Source organism: Pan paniscus, chromosome 13 (assembly GCF_029289425.2).
Source record: "Pan paniscus chromosome 13, NHGRI_mPanPan1-v2.0_pri, whole genome shotgun sequence".
Classification (NCBI taxonomy): Eukaryota; Metazoa; Chordata; class Mammalia; order Primates; family Hominidae; genus Pan; species Pan paniscus.
The window spans coordinates 25364374-25387831 of NC_073262.2; positions in this window are offsets into that span (position 1 = coordinate 25364374).

Genomic DNA, 23458 nt, shown 5'->3' on the forward strand with positions numbered 1-23458 from the left:
TTGCCTAGTTTTTGCCTTCTCATTGCTTCTGAATTGGGGCAGCTTTGCCCCTCAAGGGAAATTTAGCAATGTCTGGAGATATTTTTTATTTTCATAATTTGGAGGGACATGGGGGAGTTGTGCTACGGAACTTAGTAGGTAGAGGACAGGGTTAGTGCTGAACATCCCACAGTACAGAGAACAGCTTTACACAATACAGAATTTGGTCAAGTACCTTGCACCACGCTCATTATTTCTAATGTGTATTTTGCTTATTCAGCCATTTCCTACCTTGCACCATTCTTTAAGGCAAGTTCCCTTGAAATTTCAACATTTGCTTTAACAATTAGGAAGTGTCACTTACTGATCGAAAATGATACTTATTCCCTATAGGTGACTAAGTCTGTGCATTCTGTTGTACTGAGATAGGGTACATGGTGACGAGACTCTTTATCAACTTGCTTTTTAACAGGATTTCCAGAAACAAATATGATCAGCAGTAACTGTTAATTAAAAACTTTTTTCTGAAGTATTATGGCAAGATTCAGGTTTTAGAAATATAACTCAAGGAACTCTTACTGAATGATAATAATATAAAGTGGTTGACTATTATGTACCACAGAAAAAAACACCTCAGGTAACTGTTCACTTGATCAGGACCTTGTGGACAAGAAAGGATTTGTAAAATTATGTATCTTAAACATAAATTTGCTACCTTTTAAAAAAATGACTGAGCCATTGAAGTTACTATTAGATCTGTCACTGAATAAAAGTTTATTTGTTGTTAAAGTTATGTTTTCACAAGAACTTAGGAATTTTTGTTCTTGGATGCTGGTTACATAGATGAAAATTTATCAAGCACATAGAAATTAAATGCTGAAAGAGATCTTTCAGATCATGTGATCCACATTCCTCATTTTATGGTAGACAAAATGGGAAACAGGAGCATTTGCATCAGGTCACACAGCTAGTGTTAAGACCCAGCACTGGGACTTGGCCGAGAGTCCATTAGTTATATATATTTCTTTTCTATATTCACTTCATGGTCATAATCAAGAAGTCTGTTAAGTGTCTGATTAAAAATATCAAAGAGTTGCAGAATTTAAAGTGAAAGAACTTTTGGGTTAACTAATAATGCTGCCACTTCATAAACTTAGGAATTCATTACATTGAACGCTATGTGCTTTTAGTTTCTTTGAAAATTTACTGAAACATGTATCTAAAAATTCAATTATAGCATGCTAGACTTCATACAATAGTTCTCTAGCTTCAAGTTTAAAACCTTCATGTCTTTCTTGGGCTTCTGTTACTTGTAATATCAACCTAGTCCTTACATTTGAACAAAACTCTCTTTCTAGTTCCAACTCTATATTCTCCTTGTGACTGTTGTTGCTCCAAAGCAGGGTTTATCCACTTCTGCACTATTGACGTCTTGAACGAGTCTTTGTTGTGTGGGCTATCCTAGACATTGTAGGAAGTTTAGCAGCATTCCCTAGTTTCTGCTTATTAGATACCAACAGCAATCCATGGTTATGACAAAAATGTCTTCAGTTATTGCTATATTTCTCCTATGGGACAAAATACTTACCAGAAGTCAAATTTAACCAGGTGTTCTGAGTTTTATCTGACAACTTTATCACTGGGGTTGAGAACCACTGATTCAAAGTCCTCAACTTTAACTGTACATTTAGATCCCCTGAGGGCATTTAGTACTGATGATTTGGCCTCACACCCACATATTGATATCATTAGTCTGATGAGGTTTGGACCTAAATATGTTTTACGGGTTTCCCAGGTGTTTCAGTGTGCATTCAGGGTTAGAACCTCTGGTCGGTTCTAAAACTCAGTAATAGTTGGTGGATTAGAGGCATCTAAGGAAATAAGAGTAAGATTTGCTAATCTATTTAATGTATTAAGGAGCTATAGAAAAGAATGAAGGCTCTAATATTTTGCATTAAGAGAGACCTAATCAGCCCTAAATCAATTCAAGGATTTGAGTCGCACTTCCTCTATGAAACCTTTCCTGGCTCTTCATCCCTCACTGGTCTTTTCCTTAATTTATATAGTACTTGGTCTCCACCACATGATTTTGTACACAGTTCCTTTATATTTTTTTGTCTTAAATCTTGCCTCCCATACTTGGAAAGTAAGGACCCAATTTCCTACTAATTTAAACACACCATTGAATATGCAGTAATAACTTTCCTGTTATCCTCTCATTACTAACCAGGATATTTTAAACTTTTTCATAGGGTTTTCATTGCCCTCTCAGAATACATGTAAACTGTAACTTAATTATTTAGACTTAAGGCTATGAGCATTTTTTGTTTTTTAAGACTTTGAGCATTTGTCTTCCATTCATTACTGGAAATTATAATCAGTTAAAACCATGTCACTACTATAAAAAGCACATAAATGGTCACTTGATTGATCACAGAGGTGACACTGCAGTGCAGTGAGAAAAGAAGGATCTTTTCAGTATATATTGCTGGGTCAATTGGATATTCATATGGAAAAAATGTATTTTTACTTTTACATGACACATACATCAAAATTCTAAATTGATTCCAAGTCTAAATGTGAAAGGTTAAAGCTTCTAGGGGGGAAAAAAAATCTTTGTGCTTTGGAGTAGACAAAGATTTGTTTTTAAGAGAATACAACATAATCATATAAAGGGAAAAATGATTAATTGGATCATGTTAAAAGTGAGAACCCTTGGCCAGGCGCCATGGCTCACACCTGTAATCCCAGCACTTTGGGAGGCCGAGGCTGGCGGATCACCTGAGGTTGGGAATTCAAGACCAGCCTGACCAACATGGAGAAACCCCGTCTCTACTAAAAATAGAAAAAATTAGCCGGGCATGGTGGTGCTGTAATCCCAGCTACCCAGGAGACAGGAGAATCGCTTGAACCTGGGAGGCGGAGGTTGCGGTGAGCTGAGATCATGCCATTGCACTCCAGCCTGGTCAATGATAGCGAAACTGTCTCAAAAAACAAAAACAAAAAACAACTAAGAACTCTTAATTCATCAAAAGACATCATGAAGGAGAAGGCAGCTAGCAGAGTTAAAGATAAATACATACTCAACAATCCGGCAATATACATATCCAATAAACAGCTTGTATTCAAAATATATAAAGACTCCTAAAATCAGTAAGCAAATAACCAGCAGAAAAATAAAGAAACATTTACAAAGAAAGATACTCAAATGGTCGATAAACACGGTAAGGTGCCATACTTCATTAATCATCAGAAATGTAAATTAAACCTACAATGCGATACCACTACATCTCTACCAGAATGAAAAATGAAAAAATAAATACACCAAGTTATAGATGTAGAACAACCTAAAATTCTGTTGATGGGAATGTAAAGTGGTATAAATACTTTGGAAAACTGACAGTTCTAAGGCTTAATGCGCCCTAGGACCTGGCACTTTCACTCTGAGGTATAGACCAACCGGAAATGCATATATGTGTGTGTGTGTGTATGTATGTATGTATGTATATATTCACCAAAAGATGTTTACTCATGTAAAAGTCTATACCGGTGCTAAATAACCAAAAGTAAGAAACTACTCAAATGCACACTAGAATTTTTTTTGTCAATTTATATATCAGTTGTGTCACATTCACGTAATGGGATACTATATAATAATGAGAATAAATGCTTTATAACTAGCAACAAAATGGATGAAAGTAATAAACAATATACCAAAGAAACCAGACGCAGGAGTACATCCTATGTAATTCTATTAATATGAAATACAAAAACACAACTATGCTGCTGCAAGTCAGGATAGTGCTTACCCTTGGGAAAGGAAGAATTGACTGGAAGAAAGGACAAAAAGGATTCTGGAATGTTGGTAATGTTTTGTGTTCTGTTTTGTTTTTCTGAATTTGAGTATTGACCACATGATGAATTCAGTTGTACAAACTTAGGTGCACTTTTTTGTATGTGTAGTATACTCCAATAAAGTTTTTAAAAATACAATCAAATCCACTCGTAAAATAGTGGGAGAACCTATTCAAAAATAAATGATGCCAGCAAAGGGCCCTTAAACTGAATCCAGTTTTTAAAAAGGAACTAAAATTTATAGGTAAAGGAAATTTTTTTCTTTTTAAATGTTTAGCTAGAGTTTTAATTATACATTAATGCTTACATTATATAAAACAAGTTTTCAAAGCATTTTATTTTTCTTACTTTTATTAGACATGTTTTACATTATTTATAGCATGATCATTTTTGCCAAGAGCTTTAAGAGTTTTCCCAGAACCTCTTAATCCTTGGATAGTTAAATCATGCTTAGGGTTTCTAACATTGAGTCATCCATGTAGATTTCCTCTCTATCAATCAATCTCACAGTTCTTTCACTGTTTCAGTTATTTCATGAAATGTTGCATTTTGGGCACAGTGTATTTATATGAAATGGCATAGTCACTAACTTTGTTTCCTTTAAATGAAAATAGACTAAACAGTTAGGGTTGCAATGCTATAATCTGCTTTGATCTCGTTCTATGTAAAAATAGAGTCTCTAATTGCTTTAATTTTATGTAGATAGGATTATATTTAAGTTACAACTTCTTACATCTTCTAGTATAAAGATTTTGTGTCATTAAATTGCCACTCTAAAATGAGTGGCAATTCAGTAGTACAAAAATAGGTATTAAACTTTTTAAACACTGGTTTGTACTCATAGCTTATGTTGTAGCTGTATATGCCATTTTGCTACAAATTTAATTTTTAGTAGTTTTTAAATAGTTTAAAGTCATCCTTGTCACAGACTTCACGAACAAGTGCCTGCCAGGAAGTCCAGTTTTGTTACAGGAAGAACGGTTGAGCACAGTTCCTGTCACATAAATGTTCAGTAATAGATGTGAATTAGATGCTGATCAACTTAATGATGATTCAGAAGAGTAAATCTAGATTTGTTGAGGTCTAACTGGAGCTTTGTCATGTATCTGCTTTAATCCAAAAACCTGGTGTAGAGATCTTTAATTGAAGTCATGCACCATATAACAACGTTTCTGTCAAGGTTGGACCACAAATATGATAGTAGTCCTATTTTTACTGTACCTTTTCTATGTTTAGATACACAAAAACATTGTGTTACAGTTGCCTACAGTGTTCAGTACAGTAACATGCTGTACAGGTTTTTAGCCTAGGAGCAATAGCCTATACTATTAGAACCCAGGTGTATAGTAGGTTATACAATCCAGGTTTTGTACACTCTTGATATTCACACAATGATGAAGTCTCCTAACTACCCATTTCTCAGAACGTATCCCCGTAGTTAAGATATGCATGACCATAGTTTCAGACTAGTTTAACCTGTTTTACAATTGTAGCACTATTTTATCAGCACAATTGTGATAGTATATTTAATGAAATACACTGCCTGTCTCCCAAATATTGAATAGTACATATACTAAAAAAAATTTTTATCTGAAATTCAAATTTATCTTAGTGTCTTCCTTTTTATATTTGCTGAATCTGGTGACTGTGTGAATGACAACATTGCTGTCAAATGACAGTTATTTTTAATGGTAAAATTGTAGAGGGACTCAAAAAAAATACTAAAGCCAAAAAGAGTACAAGCTTTGAGCACCCTAGAAAATCAGCACTTCCCGGGTTAAATAGTGCCTCCATGGCTCATCAGTTTATAATTTCAGGTTGTTGCCTTTGAAGGTTCATGGTTACTGTTCATTAATTGCTATTTCATCTCTCCTGTTTGTTTTAAATTTGTGACTAAGATCTTCGACATTGAAATCAACAACAATTTTATAAGAATTTTATTTTTCACATCCCTTTTTGATTGCAGAAGGACATGAGGTCTATTCCTTGTTTGCTTACAGTGAATGTGACTTCATTTACCCTTGTTTAAAGTTATTTTAAATAATATGAACTCCATTTTCAGTGTCACACAATGTTGTCAGTTGCTGGATTTGTGCCCAAACTGAGTTAAGTCACCAGTGGTCACAGAGGAGACTTTCTTCTGGTACTAAGTAAACAAGCTGAGAAAGAGAAAGGGAAACTATGTTTATGGCTGTGTAACTAAGTTACAGTAATAAGATTTGTCCTGTATGAAGCCTGGATGAGTTAAAATACCTTCTGAGTCAAGTGGTCACTCATGGGAAATAACTCTCCTGGGACACTGGAGCATGAGTTAGTGATCTGAAGAGGCAATTAATCTCAAATGAATGAGCACTTGGCTTCTAGATTGCTCTCTATTTACATTACAGTTTTTTTAGAATAAATGTAGGTTAACCTACAGTGTAGTTTTATGTAGATTAGCCAAAAGTCCATGTTAATTCAAGACAGTGTCTCTAAGAAGCAAAAAATATTTTAGCATATTGAAAAAAAAAAACATGCAAGTTGGTCATGGAATCTAAAATAGAGATTCAACTAATATTCCTCTCAACAAATTAGGGGAGTCACAATAAAGCAAAAAAGAAGCAGTTTATTCTTTAGGGCTACCAGAACTCATGGCCTGCTTCTTAAATTAATTCTGGCTTTCATCTTAAAGTGACATTTATTTTCATGGGCAAGTTAAAGACTCTGTAGAAGCCTACTATGAGAACCCCTTTTCTGATACTATATTATGAAGGATAACTGAAAATCACTGAGATTAACTAATTCCATAAGTTGTATGAAAAAACTACTACAGTCATTTCCAATACTAGATCCCCAGTGTTGTAGGTACTGTTTAGTCCCAACCAGCAGAAAGAGCTATTGTAAGTCCAGGATTGCCTTTAGCTATTAGCTTTTCCAGTATGCCCCTCCATTTCAGAGTGAAAAATAACCTAATGCTACAATGAGTGTCCTTTTCATGAGCATATATATTTCTTATTCATACATACATACACACACACACCCCTTGTGGACAAACCTTCTAACAACAAAATAGCTATATATTTGAGATATGTTATCTAATTTAAAATATTGCATTAAAATTTATTCACAAATGTGACTGTCTCAAATGGATAAGAACCTCTAATTTTGCACTTAGGATTTTGCCAACTTTATTGAACATCCTCTATAAAAAGATAGGCTGCAGTGATACATTTGGCCAATAGGTGGCACCATTTAATTACCTTGAAATTCCTCAAATTTGAGGCTTGTAGTTTGGCCAAGAAAAAAAAAATTACCTTATCAATTCTGCATGTTTGAAATGTAAACCATTTAGAAAGAAAAGTTCCTGTACATTGATAATTACTTCTTTTTTTGACTTTTTAGAAACTAGCATTTTTTTCTAGTGCTATTTCCTAGATGCCATTACTTGAGCTATGAAATAGAAAATGAATGCCTGATGCAGTGTCATGTTGTTCAATCATTATACATGTAATTTTTATCATTTTTAAAATTGTGAGTTTCTAGAAAAGTATCAATCTGTGTCACAATACAATCTAGTGTCTTGAATCAGAAGAAAGATAAGGGAGCACTCCTAGGCACTTAGGGAAATAAGGCAAGAGGCAGCAAAAAGACCTGGTGTGAGATGGTCAAATTCTTTCTCACCAGCACGCAGTCAAGAAATCCTGGAATTGAGAGTACTGTGTTTAGTCAAAAGATCCGACATGATCTGAGATTTAAAATTAATTTTTAGTTGTTAAGCAATTATTTAGTGCCTCCATTCCTGCCAAAAAAAAAAAAAAAAAAAAAAGCGGGGGGGGAGTGTGGCTCTGACATGAAAGCAAAAAATTAGTAAGGGTAAACTATTGAACTTTAGAAGTGTAGTAATGTATTATGGTTTTACAGAGTCATTAAAAACATACTATGTGAAATGCAGAGAAAATGCATGAAAAAATGAACCAATTCAATTTTGTCATGTTACTATGCAGTATTTAGAACAGAACATGGCAAAATCCAAAGTGTCTTGTGAATAGTAAAAGAAAACTCAAGATTTATAATTATTTTAATATTAAGAAATTATATTCTAATTATTTGAAAAATAAGTTATGTGGGAATAGACACATTGAACTTCAAGGTCAAATTAAGTAAGTAACATAACTTCACACAAATAAGAGCCTTGTAGACAAGAAAAATAAAAGAGTATAAAAATATTGATTTGGGAGGTCTTAGAAATTGTCTAGTCCTGCCCTTTATTTCTTGGATGAGAAAACTCAAGCCTTGAAAAGTTTAATGATTTGCCCAAGGTTAGAATTGGCAAATCTAGAATACAGCTTTTCTGGGTCTTAGTCCATGAACTACTTCTTGTCTAATTGGCAATTTCTGATAATTCAGGTAAGTGACTTTAACGTTTTATTTTTTATGAAAAATTTTTAATTACAGTATAGACTTTTATAATTCCATCAATTTGCATTACATGGTAATGTATTTGTAATGCAGTCTTAATTAGGAAGCTTCTCCACTCTGAAAAGGGAAACTCATTGTACTCTTTATTTGAGCAGCTCTGCTCCATTTATTGTATGGGTGATTATATAAATGGCAAGAAGTTCTGGCTAGTGGTAGTGCCAGAACTAATAAAGAAAGGTCTTTTGATATGATAAAATACTATATTTGCTCATTAATATTTAGGTTTCATAGTTATACACTTACAGGTATAAGAAAGCACCTTTATTATTGAAATTTCTTCAGAAACAATAATGGTATGCATTTAAAATTCCTGTTTGGTCTATTAATTTTTTTTTATCATGCAAGATTTCCTAGGAATGCATCTGTCACATAGCAGCATAGATACTTGAGATGATGGGGCTATTAATTTGATCTTGAACAATTATGTCAAGCATTCTGTTGTACACAATGCCATCTACTTATTAAAATAGATTACAGCAAGCCCTTTGCTACTTCTATCATTGCCTGCCATGGCTATATGGTTTTAATGTACCTGTCCCTCCAAAATTCATAGGTGGGAACTTAAACACCAAGTTGGTAATATTAAGAGGTGGAGCCTTTGGGAGAGTGATTAAGTTATGAGGACTCTGCCTTGTGAATGGGATTAATGCCCTTTTCAGAGAGCGCCTTGACCCTTCTACCCTTCCCTCCCTTTGCCATGTGAGGACACTGTTCATCCCTGCAGAGGGTGCAGCAACAAAGCACCATCTTGGAAGCAGAGAAAGAGCCCTTACCACACACCCCATCTGCCGGCACCCTGAACAGTGAGAAATTTCTGTTACAGTTGACCCTTGAACAAGAGGGGCATTAGGGGTGCCGACCACCCCAACCCCAGGCTGAGTCAAAAATCCACATATAACTTTTGACTCCCCAGAAACTGAACTACTGACAGCCTACTGTTGACTGGAAGCCTTGTTGGCAACATGAGTAGTTAACATATTTTGTATGTTAAATGTATTACATTCTGTATTTTTTTTTCCTTGGGCTGGAGTGCAGTGGCGCGATCTCAGCTCACTGCAAGCTCCGCCTCCCGAGTTCACGCCATTCTCCTGCCTCAGCCTCCTGAGAAGCTCGGACTACAGGCACTTGCCACCACGCCCGGCTACTTTTTGTATTTTTAGTACAGACAGGGTTTCACCATGTTAGCCAGGATGGTCTCGATCTCCTGACCTCGTGATCCGCCGCCTAGGCCTCCCAAAGTGCTGGGAAATAAACTAGAGAAAAGAAAATGTTAAAAAAAAAAAAATCATGAAGAAGAGAAAATATATTTACTCTTTATTAAGTGGAAGGGGCTCCTCATGAAGGTCTTCATCCTCATTGTCTTCATGTTGAGAAGGCTGAGGAGGAGGAGGTAGAGGAGGGATTGTTCTTGCTGTCTCAGGGGTGGCAGAGGCAGAAGGAAATCTGAGTATGAGTGGACCCGGGCAGTTCAAACCCAAATTGTTCAAGTTTACCTCTAACTATAAATTACCCAGTTTGTGGTATTCTGTCAAACCAGCCCAAACGGACTAACACGGTATAAAAATAATTAAATCATTTAAAATTTTATGATTCACAGAGGTTTTCTCAAACTCTACACCTTTCCTTTGCTTTTTACTTAATCATATCCAATATACGTCCACTCTGAATTAGTAAAGTTTGACGTTTGATGCTGACGTACTTTATGTCTGCTCCAAGTCGTAGAGCTTATGGCATGTCTAGAGACTCCTGGAGGAGAGGAAATCTCAGCTGGCCCTTGAAAGGCAGGTGGGATTTGAATAGTGAGCAGAGGATATTACAGGAGCTAAAACATGAGACTAACACAAGAGAGTGGACTGGTTTACCTAGAGTTTCCTTGACTGCAAAGACTTGGGAAATGAGGCTAGAAAGACACCTTGGGGCTAGATTGAAGGAATTTTTAGTTCCAGAATAAGGAATTCACCGATATGCTATAGCATTAAACATTGAAGGTTTTCAAGCAGAAGAATAATTCGATTAAATCAACTTTTGGAAAGATAGATCTCCTGGTGGTATAGGATATAAATTGTAGGCAAAAAGTAACTGGCAACAAAAAGACTACTGTTGTAGTGGGGTAACTCAAAGGTAATAGAGGCCTAAATTAGGGTGGTGGCCGTAAGAATGAAATAAATATTCCAAAGTAGAAATTAAAGCGGAACTAACTGCTCCCTAGGTCTTGCTGTCCAATCCCACTTCCAGCAATCTAAACAAAAGACTGCAGTTTTCAACATGGATGACTAAAAGAATAATAATAATAGCACTGGTAATAATAGTAACAAGCCAACATTTTCATCGTGCTTACTGTGCCCAGCACTTAGCTAAGTGCTTTATACATAATGCATATAATCTTCATAACAACCCCATGAAATAAGTATTATTATTCCCATTTCATGGATCAGAAACCTGAAGCAGAGAGAGGCCAGGTGATGAGTTTAAAGTCGCATGGATATTGAATGGCAGAGCCAGGACTGGAACACAAGCAATTGGGCCTTGGACCCTAATGCCTAGCGTGGTGGTCTCACTACCAAGTACTAGTTTGCAGCATATAGCCCTCTTAAATTTATGTGGTAAAGTTAAAATGGTGGTGAATATCTGCATATACTTAGAGTTGGGAACCTAGAATTCAGAGAGTAGTCAGGATAGAGGATGTAAAGTTGAATGACAAGCATACCTCACTCAACTTGAATATTTGAAACTCCATTATTGCATTTGATGATAGAATTTAACCCACCGATCTTCCACAGCTCAGGAGAGAGGGTGTGGTAGGGGTGGGATCAAAACAATAAAGATTTTCAGACCCATTGGAAAGAGTTTTGACAGGCTTTGTCATCATACCTCTCAGTAGTTATGCTCTGCTTATCTTTTGTTCTCTGATGTATGCTAATAATTTGCTACGTGATCATGTACTATTTTAATTTCCATTTGGTTCTAGGAAATCAAGTCGCTTATAATATTTTCATGCTCATTCTTATGTTCCAAACTTTAACAACCGTTTTAGGATTCTGAAATTTCTCAACATTACAACATGCATGAAATATCATGACTAGTTCAGTTATCCAGATACCCATCCAAAATCAAAGGACTGTACAGCATCGTGGGTAAGAGACTGGGGTTTGGAAAAAAACTCCTGAGTCTGGATCTCAGTTGTGCTATTTACAAGTTTTCTGACCTTGGGCAAGTTCCACTTCCGTTAATACCCATCTCATGAGAAGATTTAAGGTTTAGGAGGGATGACATATGCAAGACATTTCTTACTATTCCTGTGGAAGAGGTCAGTAAATTTTAGCTGTTCTTATTATCTGACCTCTGAATGTGTACAAATTTTGTGGACATCTAAACAGTAAAAATTACCCCCAAATATATTTTCCTAAAATTATAATACAAACATCTTCAAGAGGACATGTATTTGGCAGAACACTTTAGTATTTAATCTCACCACAACTTTGGAAAAGTAATACCATCACAAACAATTCATCACATCCAAAACAAATAAATGGAGCACTCCTACTAGCTGTACATACACAGATAGTGTGTTAAGTAATCACAGAATTCACTGCTTTAGACTTAATCAGCCATTACATGCCCAGAGATGTTTTTTTTTTTTGGAAAGTTTTTATTGGCATTTGAAATGGTTTCCTGTTGGCGAAGTGTGCAGTACCTCAAAACTCAACATGCAAACACTGTATCCAACAGAATTCCACCTCAATAGTTTAAAAACTTATATACATACACTGTGAGAGAACACAGGTCTTCAAAATATCAGTATTTGTAGTGACAGATACTGTGTGTTTAAAAAGCCAAGTTTTTAAAAGTCCTACATTAGTGCAAAATAGTTCCCTCCATAGAGATTTTGCTAGGTCTTCGCAAAAGTCAAACTGTTCACATCTATTGTCATGATTCCATTTACGGTCAGTAGGAGATTGGAAATTAACCATTTTTTCACATGCATTTACTGTTAAAATTTACAGAAGTACTGTATCTCATTTAATAGTCATAAAAACAGTATGGGATAAGTGATAGTATCTCCAGTTCCTGAGGAGGAAATCGAAACTCTGAAAAAAATAAGTAAATTATTTAAGCTCACAACATTTCTAAGTAATGGACTAGGAATCCAAACTCAAGTCTTTTTCATATGAAAGTTCCAATCTTTCATGCCCTACTGCTTCATGAAAATCACTGGTCAAGCTTCTCACTTTTGGAAATGGCTTTTGGATATTTTATTGAAGGGCGGGCCTGTTGATTATAAGGAAGTGATTGGAACATGATTTAAAGTGATTTTGATAAATGATTTTTTTAGGTATCCCACAGTCATAAATGAAAAGGCTTGATAATACAAGTCTTTATATGGCAGGTGGCTCAGAGTATGTTCTCCTGCGTTTGAAAACTTAAAGTTCAAGAAGCCTTTGAATTCTGGATTTAGAAAAAGTGCACTAGTATATTTTTAGGCTAATAAAATTTAGACAAAATTAAAAATTTTAGTATTGCAATCCCCAGCATGATTCCTGAATAAAGTGGCTATTAACACCTGCTTATATGGTTTGGTGAAGCTCAAGAATATTGTAAATACTTTAACTTGAATTCTACTATTTATAAAGTGATTGTATGAATGAATTAGAAAGAAACATCCCAAAAGAAGTCTTAATGGGTATAATGGCTATGGTTGCCCTCAATAAAAAAGGTTACAAACATGTATGTGCATATGTCCAAACATACACAGATATGCACAGGTTTTTTTTAATTTTTGTTATTTTATCATATTATATTATTACAAATTATTTAATATTATTCTGGTACTTAAGAAATACTATGAGTTTTTTAACTGTTATAATTCTGTTTCTTTATTACATCTTAGTTATTATTCAAACTAGAAATATAAAATTTGGAAGCAGCAACTCTTGTTTACATTAGCTATTCTTTGCTACATTGAAAAAATATCTTTCAGGGGCTCTTAGCCTTTTTTCTGCCATAGGCCCCTTTTCAGAATTATGTTTTTAAATGCATAAAATATATATAGTTACTAAAAACTCAATTATTTTGAAACACATTTGTCAAAACATTTTTAAAGTTTGTGACATATATACTTTTTATTAATGCATTAAATTACAAAATTGAACAGCAGTCTAATGCTGCTATAATTTTGAATTAGTGATAAGGAGAAATGACCTTATGAGATATCTGCAACAGCTGTAATATGATGGGGAAAAATCTGTGTTTTCTATTGGTGACAAGTCACAAGAACTGCCAATAACACTTGATTTGTTGCCTGTGTTCATAATGGAAAGGAATGCCAAAATAAAAATGTAATTTTCTTTCCAACCAAATTTTATTCCGTTCATGGACCCCCTGGAAGTCCATGGACCTCTTGTTAAGAAAGTAACTGTTTTCCACAAGTTTGTATCAGCAATGATTATTTACTATTATTGCATACTTTGGGGCTCCTATTATAATAATCCCTGTCATATTTAAGGTAGACTACACTGCTATATTGGCTTGCACTGATATATATTTTGGCGTCCAACACAATGGAAGTCTTACTTCTTAGTCATATTACAGAAAGGCAGGTGGCTCTCCTCCAGAAGGTAATTCGGGGACCCAGACTCCTTCCACCTTGTATCCGTATTAACTCCTAAGTCCTTATTGTTGTCTACATTCGACTGATAGGAGCAGAAAGAGTGAGGAAAAAAAAGTGGTGGTGGTGATGTGAGCCATTTCTGGGCCAAGCCAACTTAAAAACCAAGACAAAATTTGGGTAGAAAATTAGCTTTTGCTCCTAGAATCATTTTCTTTTAAGGTTCTTATAAGATAGATTTGAGAGAGTGTTTTTCTCATATCATCCCTCACGTTCCTGAGATAAACCTTACTTGGTTTTGGTGGACTGGCTGCTTTTCTAAATTGTTGAGCTGGGAAGAACAAATAAAAAACTCAGCAGCCTTTGCACTGTGAATGGGAGCAGCTAAACTGCAAGCATAGAAGCTGTGTAAAGTGTCCTTCTCTTTGACTCCTCAAAAGGTGATCTATCAGTTGCTGCTTCCTATTATTTAACATCCTAAATACCACTTTAATCAGGACTGCCCCTGCCACTGCCTTACTTCAGATGCTCATAAATTCTCTCCAGTACTACTTCTGTAATAGCCTATGGATGGAATGTTTTGTCTTCAGTTTTGTCCTCCATCCCAAGGTCATTTTTCTACCACTATTCTCCAAACTTTTAAAACTTCACACCCCTGTGAGTGAAAACATTGAGCACACACCTCCATACCTGCACATTGATTTCTTTATAAGTATGCACATTTTTTTGCTATTATATGTATATAATAAGATGTTTATACACATTAAAAATGTTTAAATGGATAGATTAAAAGATAAACGTAAATAGAAGTTCTAAGATGATCTTCCCCATTCAATGAATTATTTGACACATACATGTATCATCCTGTGTACTGTCAAGATAAAGGATGCTACAAGCATTGGAGGAGTCATTGAAGAATTACAGCTTACCTGAGAAGCTAGGAAGCACAGGTGGGTATGGAAGGGGAGAGTCAGGACTAGAGAAACACAGCTTCAGCTTGAAGTAGAAATGCTGAATTGGAGTTTGCAGGTAAGTCTCAGAAGCAGTAGAACTGACCACAAATAAGGACAGTGAAGTGGGAGCTCCTACAGAATTCTCAGAAAACTGCTGTGCGGGACCATCCCTGGGCACCCCAGGACCTTCTGCATATGATGCTTTTTGCTTCACCTCTACCTTCTAAATTTCCCCAAGTTCCTCTCCTCAGAAAACTCTAAAACATTACTCTACTAAGAAGGCAATTCCAAGAAATGTATTTCCCAGCCTCAGAAGATACTGGAGCTGATGGTGCCAGTTGACAACAACCCATTCAATCCAATATACTTTGGGGAACAGCCACTTCAGATTGGAGACTAATACTCTATTCTGGAATTCAGAGTAGTTTCCTCAAATTGCACCTGATTTTGTCTTTTTCAAAATCTTACAGCTTCCTTTTTCTTCCAGTGGTTTATAATCATTTTGGCCCTGAAAACTTTTGTTTACATACTTACGTAAGAGCATAAGCAAATAAAAATTCTTATATTAAGCATTGGTTGAGCAATGGGAGAGTGTCTGAAGCCTCTTCTATTTCCCCACAACCTGCACTGTTCCCCATAACACTACACACTGCTCCCTTAATAAGGGAACTTCCAGAACACCATGGAATGTGTCTAGAAATCACCGCCCTACAATGGTCATGAACAGGCACTTCTCAAAAGGAGACATTCACACAACCAATAAAAAGATGAAAAAATGCTAATCATCACTAATCATTAAAGAAATGCAAATCAAAAGCACCATGAGATACTATGTCACACCAATCAGAATGGCTATTATTAAAAAGTTGAAAAATAACAGACGCTGGCAAGGTTGCAGAGAAAAGGGAACATTTATATATTGCTGGTAGGAATATAAATTAGCTTGGCCACTGTGGAAAGCAGTATGGAGATTTCCCAAAGAATGGAACACAGAACTACCATTCAACCCAGCAATCCCTCTATTGGATATATACTCAGAGGAAAATAGATCATGCTACCCAAAAGACACATGTACTCCTATGTTCACTTCAGTGCTATTCATAATAGTAAAAATATGAAATCAACCAAGATGCCCATCAATGCCCACCGATGGACTCGATAAAGAAAATGTGGTACACATACACCATAGAATCCTACACAGCCATAAAAAAGAATGAAATCATGTCCTTTGCAGCAACATGGATGCAGCTGGAGGCCATTATCCTAAGTGAACTAATGCAGGAAAAGAAAACTAAATACCACATGTTCTCACTTATAAGTAGGAGCTGAATATTAAATACACATGGACACAAAGATGGGAACAATAGAGGTGGGAGGGGAGAAAGGGGGATGGCTTGGAAGTCTGCCTGCCTACCGGGCACTATGCTCACTACCTTGGTGACAGGGTTAAGCCTCAGCGACACTATTTATTCATGTAACAAACCTGCACTTGTAACTCCCGGACCTACAATAAGAGCTGAAAAAAAAAAAAAAAAAAAGAAAGCATGCAAATGAATAGCCAACAGTTACATGAAAAAAAAAATGCTCAATATCACTAGTCACTGGGTAAATGCAAATGAAAACCGCAATGGGATATCACTTCTCACCTGTTAGAATGGCATTTGTTAAAAAAAAAAAAAAAAGAAAGATAATAAGTGTTGGCAAGAATGTGGACAAAAGGGAGCCGTTACACACTGTTGATGGAAATGTGAATTACTACAGCCATAGCAGAAAACAATATGGAATTTTCTCTAAAAATTAAAAGCAGAACTACCATAGGACCCAGCAATTCCACTTCTCGGTATGTAGTCAAAAGAATTGGAATCAATATGTTAAAGAGATATCTGTACCTCTATGTTCATTTCAGCATTATTTACAATGTACGAGATAGAGAATTAACGTAAGTGTCCACCAACAAATAAATGAATACATACATATATTTGTTTTTTGCATATATATATATATATATATATGCAAAGGAATACTATTCAGCCTTAAAAATAAGGAAATTCTGTCATTTGCAAAAACATGGATAAACCTGGGGAACATTATTTTAAGTAAAATAAGTCTGACACAGAAAGATAAATACTACGTAATCTCATTTATAAGTGGAGTCTAAAAAAGGTCAAACTTATAACGTACAGTAGAATGGTGATTCCCAGAGGCTATGGAAAGGGAATGGTTGAGGAGATGTTGGTCAAGGAATACAAAATTTCAGTTAGACAGTAGGAATAAGTTTAAGATATCAATTGTATATTAGGGTAGGTATAATTAATAAAATATATTATATTCTTGAAAATTGCTAAAAGAGTAAACTTTAAATGTTCTCATTACAAATAAAACTATGTGAGGTAATACATATGATAATTCACTTTATCCATTCCACAATGAAAACATCTATTAAAGGGCAGCCAAGATGGCTGAATAGGAAGAGCTCTGGTCTACAGATCCCAGTGTGAGTGACGCAGAAGACGGGTGATTTCTGCATTTCCATCTGAGGTACTGGGTTCATCTCACTAGGGAGTGCCAGACAGTGGGCACAGGACAGTGAGTGCAGCGCACCATGCGCAAGCCAAAGCAGGGCGAGGCATTACCTCACTCAGGAAGCAAAAGGGGTCAGGGAGTTCCCTTTCCTAGTCAAAGAAAGGGGTGACAGATGGCACCTGGAAAATCGGGTCACTCCCACCCTAATACTGCGCTTTTCCAACGGGCTTAAACAATGGCGCACCAGGAGATTATATCCCGCACTTGGCCCAAAGGGTCCTATGCCCACGGAGTCTCGCTGATTGCTAGCACAGCAGTCTGAGATCAAACTGCAAGGTGGCAGCGAGGCTGGGGGAGGGGCACCCACCATTGCCCAGGCTTGCTTAGGTAAACAAAGCAGCCGGGAAGCTCGAACTGGGTGGAGCCCACCACAGCTCAAGGAGGCCTGCCTGCCTCTGTAGGCTCCACCTCTGGGGGCAGGGCACAGACAAACAAAAAGACAGCAGTAACCTCTGCAGACTTAAATGACGCTGTCTGACAGCTTTGAAGAGAGCAGTGGTTCTCCCAGCACGCAGCTGGAGATCTGAGAACGGGCAGACTGCCTCCTCAAGTGGGTCACTGACCCCTGAGCAGCCTAACTGGGAGGCACCCCTCAGTAGGGGCAGACTGACACCTCAAACGGCCGGGTACTCCTCTGAGACAAAACTTCCAGAGGAACGATCAGACAGCAGCATTCGCGGTTCATGAAAATCCACTGCTCTGCAGCCGCTGCTGCTGATACCCAGGCAAACAGGGTCTGGAGTGGACCTCTAGCAAATTCCAACAGACCTGCAGCTGAGGGTCCTGTCTGTTAGAAGGAAAACTAACAAGCAGAAAGGACATCATCACCAAAAACCCGTCTGTATATCACCATCATCAAAGACCAAAAGTAGATAAAACCACAAAGATGGGGAAAAAACAGAGCAGAAAAACTGGAAACTCTAAAAAGTAGAGCACCTCTCCTCCTCCAAAGGAACGTAGTTCCTCACCAGCAATGGAACAAAGCTGGATGGAGAATGACTTTGATGAGTTGAGAGAAGAAGGCTTCAGACGATCAAACTACTCCGAGCTATAGGAGGAAATTCAAACCAAAGGCAAAGAAGTTGAAAAGTTTGAAAAAAATTTAGACGAATGTATAACTAGAATAACCAATACAGAGAAGTGCTTAAAGGAGCTGATGGAGCTGAAAGCCAAGGCTCCAGAACTACGTGAAGAATGCAGAAGCCTCAGGAGCCGATGCAATCAAATGGAAGAAAGGGTATCAGTGATGGAAGATCAAATGAATGAAATGAAGTGAGAAGGGAAGTTTAGAGAAAAAAGAATAAAAAGAAATGAACAAAGCCTCCAAGAAATATGGGACTATATGAAAAGACCAAATCTACGTCTGATTGGTTTACCTGAAAGTGACGGGGAGAATGGAACCAAGTTGGAAAACACTCTGCAGGATATTATCCAGGAGAACTTCCCCAATCTAGCAAGGCAGGCCAACATTCAGATTCAGGAAATACAGAGAACGCCACAAAGATACTCCTCGAGAAGAGCAACTCCAAGACACATAATTGTCAGATTCACCAAAGTTGAAATGAAGGAAAAAATGTTAAGGGAAGCCAGAGAGAAAGGTCGGGTTACCCACAAAGGGAAGCCCATCAGACTAACAGCGGATCTCTCAGCAGAAACTCTACAAGCCAGAAGAGAGTGGGGGCCAATATTCAACATTCTTAAAGAAGAGAATTGTCAACCCAGAATTTCATATCCAGCCAAACTAAGCTTCATAAGTGAAGGAGAAATAAAATACTTTACAGAAAAGCAAATGCTGAGAGATTTTGTCACCATCAGGCCTGCCCTAAAAGAGCTCCTGAAGGAAGCACTAAACATGGAAAGGAACAACCGGTACCAGCCACTACAAAATCATACCAAATTGTAAAGACCATCAAGGCTAGGAAGAAACTGCATCAACCAACGAGCAAAATAATCAGCTAACATCACAATGACAGGACCAAATTCACACATAACAATATTAACTTTAAATGTAAATGGACTAAATGCTCCAATTAAAAGACACAGACTGGCAAATTGGATAAAGAGTCAAGACCCACCAGTGTGCTGTATTCAGGAAACCCATCTCACATGCAGAGACACACATAGGCTCAAAATAAAAGGATGGAGGAAGATCTATCAAGCAAATGGAAAACAAAAAAAGGCAGGGGTTGCAATCCTAGTCTCTGATAAAACAGACTTTAAACCAACAAAGATCAAAAGAGACAAACAAGGCCATTACATAATGGTAAAGGGATCAATTCAACAAGAAGAGCTAACTATCCTAAATATATATGCACCCAATACAGGAGGACCCAGATTCATAAAGCAAGTCCTGAGTGACCTACAAAGAGACTTAGACTCCTACACAATAATAATGGGAGACTTTAACACTCGACTGTCAACATTAGACAGATCAATGAGACAGAAAGTTAACAAGGATACCCAGGAATTGAACTCAGCTCTGCACCAAGCAGACCTAATAGACATCTACAGAACTCTCCACCCCAAAACAACAGAATATACATTTTTTTCAGCACCACACCACACCTATTCCAAAATTGACCACATAGTTGGAAGTAAAGCACTCCTCAGCAAATGTAAAAGAACAGAAATTATAGCAAACTGTCTCTCAGACCATAGTGCAATCAAACTAGAACTCAGGATTAAGAAACTCACTCAAAACCACTCAACTACATGGAAACTGAACAACCTGCTCCTGAATGACTACTGGGTATATAACGAAATGAAGGCAGAAATAAAGATGTTCTTTGAAACCAACGAGAACAAAGACACAACATACCAGAATCTCTGGGACACATTCAAAGCAGTGTGTACAGGGAAATTTATAGCACTAAATGCCCACAAGAGAAAGCAAGAAAGATCCAAAATTGATACCCTAACAACACAATTAAAAGAACTAGAAAAGCAAGAGCAAACACATTCAAAAGCTAGCAGAAGGCAAGAAATAACTAAAATCAGAGCAGATCTGAAGGAAATAGAGACACAAAAAACCCTTCAAACAATTAATGAATCCAGGAGCTGGTTTTTTGAAAGGATCAACAAAATTGATAGACCACTAGCAAGACTAATAAAGAAAAAAAGAGAGAAGAATCAAATAGACGCAATAAAAAATGATAAAGGGGATATCACCACCGATCCCACAGAAATACAAACTACCATCAGAGAATACTACAAACACCTCTATGCAGATAAACTAGAAAATCTAGAAGAAATGGATAAATTCCTCGACACATACACTCTCCCAAGACTAAACCAGGAAGAAGTTGATTCTCTGAATAGACCAATAACAGGATCTGAAATTGTGGCGATAATCAATAGCTTACCAACCAAAAGAGTCCAGGGCCAGATGGATTCACAGCTGAATTCTTCCAGAGGTACAAGGAGGAACTGGTACCATTCCTTCTGAAACTATTCCAATTAACAGAAAAAGAGGGAATCCTCCCTAACTCATTTTATGAGGCCAGCATCATCCTGATACCAAAGCCTGGCAGAGACACAACCAAAAAAGAGAATTTTAGACCAATATCCTTGATGAACATTGATGCAAAAATCCTCAATAAAATAACGGCAAACTGAATCCAACAGCACATCAAAAAGCTTATCCACCATGATCAAGTGGGCTTCATCCCTGCGATGCAAGGCTGGTTCAATATACGCAAATCAATAAATGTAATCCAGCATATAAACAGAACCAAAGACAAAAACGACAAGATTATCTCAATACATGCAGAAAAGGACTTTGACAAAATTCAACAACCCTTCATGCTAAAAACTCTCAATCAATTAGGTATTGATGGGATGTATCTCAAAATAATAAGAGCTATCTATGACAAACCCACAGCCAATATCATACTGAATGGGCAAAAACTGGAAGCATTCCCTTTGAAAACCGGCACAAGACAGGGATGCCCTCTCTCACCACTCCTGTTCAACATAGTGTGGGAAGTTCTGGCCAGGGCAATTAGGCAGGAGAAGGAAATAAAGGGTATTCAATTAGGAAAAGAGGAAGTCAAATTGTCCCTGTTTGCAGACGACATGATTGTATATCTAGAAAACCCCATTGTCTCAGCCCAAAATCTCCTTAAGCTGATAAGCAACTTCAGCAACGTCTCAGGATACAAAATCAATGTACAAAAATCACAAGCATTCTTATACACCAATAACAGACAAACAGAGAGCCAAATCATGAGTGAACTCCCATTCACAATTGCTTCAAAGAGAATACAATACCTAGGAATCCAACTTACAAGGGATGTGAAGGACCTCTTCAAGGAGAACTACAAACCACTGCTCAATGAAATAAAAGAGGATACAAACAAATGCAGGAACATTCCATGCTCATGGGTAGGAAGAATCAATATCGTGAAAATGGCCATACTGCCCAAGGTAATTTATAGATTCAATGCCATCCCCATCAAGCTACCAATGACTTTCTTCACAGAATTGGAAAAAACTACTTGAAAGTTCATATGGAACCAAAAAACAGCCCACATCACCAAGTCAATCCTAAGCCAAAAGAACAAAGCTGGAGGCATCAGGCTACCTGACTTCAAACTATACTACAAGGCTACAGTAACAAAAACAGCATGGTACTGGTACCAAAACAGAGATATAGATCAATGGAACAGAACAGAGCCCTCAGAAATAACACCGCATATCTACAACTATCTGATCTTTGACAAACCTGAGAAAAACAAGCAATGGGGAAAGGATTCCCTATTTAATAAATGGTGCTGTGAAAACTGGCTAGCCATATGTAGAAAGCTGAAACTGGATCCCTTCCTTACACCTTATACAAAAATTAACTCAAGATGGATTAAAGACTTACATGTTAGACCTAAAACCATCAAAACCCTAGAAGAAAACCTAGGCATTACCATTCAGGACATAGGCGTGGGCAAGGACTTCATGTCTAAAACACCAAAAGCAATGGCAACAAAAGCCAAAATTGACAAATGGGATCTAATTAAACTAAAGAGCTTCTGCACAGCAAAAGAAACTACCATCAGAGTGAACAGGCAACCTACAAAATGGGAGAAAATTTTCGCAACCTACTCATCTGACAAAGGGCTAATAACCAGAATCTACAATGAACTCAAACAAATTTACAAGAAAAAAACGAACAACCCCATCAAAAAGTGGGTGAAGGATATGAACAGACACTTCTCAAAAGAAGACATTTATGCAGCCAAAAAACACATTAAAAAATGCTCATCATCACTGGCCATCAGAGAAATGCAAATCAAAACCACAATGAGATACCATCTCACACCAGTTAGAATGGCAATCATTAAAAAGTCAGGAAACAACAGGTGCTGGAGAGGATGTGTAGGAATAGGAACATTTTCACACTGTTGATGGGACTGTAAACTAGTTCAACCATTGTGGAAGTCAGTGTGGCGATTCCTCAGGGATGTAGAACTAGAAATACCATTTGACCCAGCCATCCCATTACTGGGTATATACCCAAAGGACTGTAAATCATGCTGCTATAAAGACATATGCACACATATGTTTATTGCGGCACTATTCACAATAGCATAGACTTGGAACCAATCCAAATGTCCAACAATGATAGCCTTGATTAAGAAAATGTGGCACATATACACCATGGAATACTATGCAGCCATAAAAAATGATGAGTTCATGTCCTTTGTAGAGACATGGATGAAGCTGGAAACCATCATTCTCAGCAAACTATCATAAGGACAAAAAACCAAACACCGCATGTTCTCACTCATAGGTGGGAATTGAACAATGAGAACACATGGACACAGGAAGGGGAATATCACACACAGGGGACTGTTGTGGGGTGGGGGGAGGGGGGAGGGATAGCATTAGGAGATATACCTAATGCTGAATGACAAGTTAATGGGTGCAGCACACCAGCATGGCACATGTATACACATGTAACTAACCTGCACACTGTGCACATGTACCCTAAAACTTAAAGTATAATAATAATAAAATAAAAAAATAAAAATAA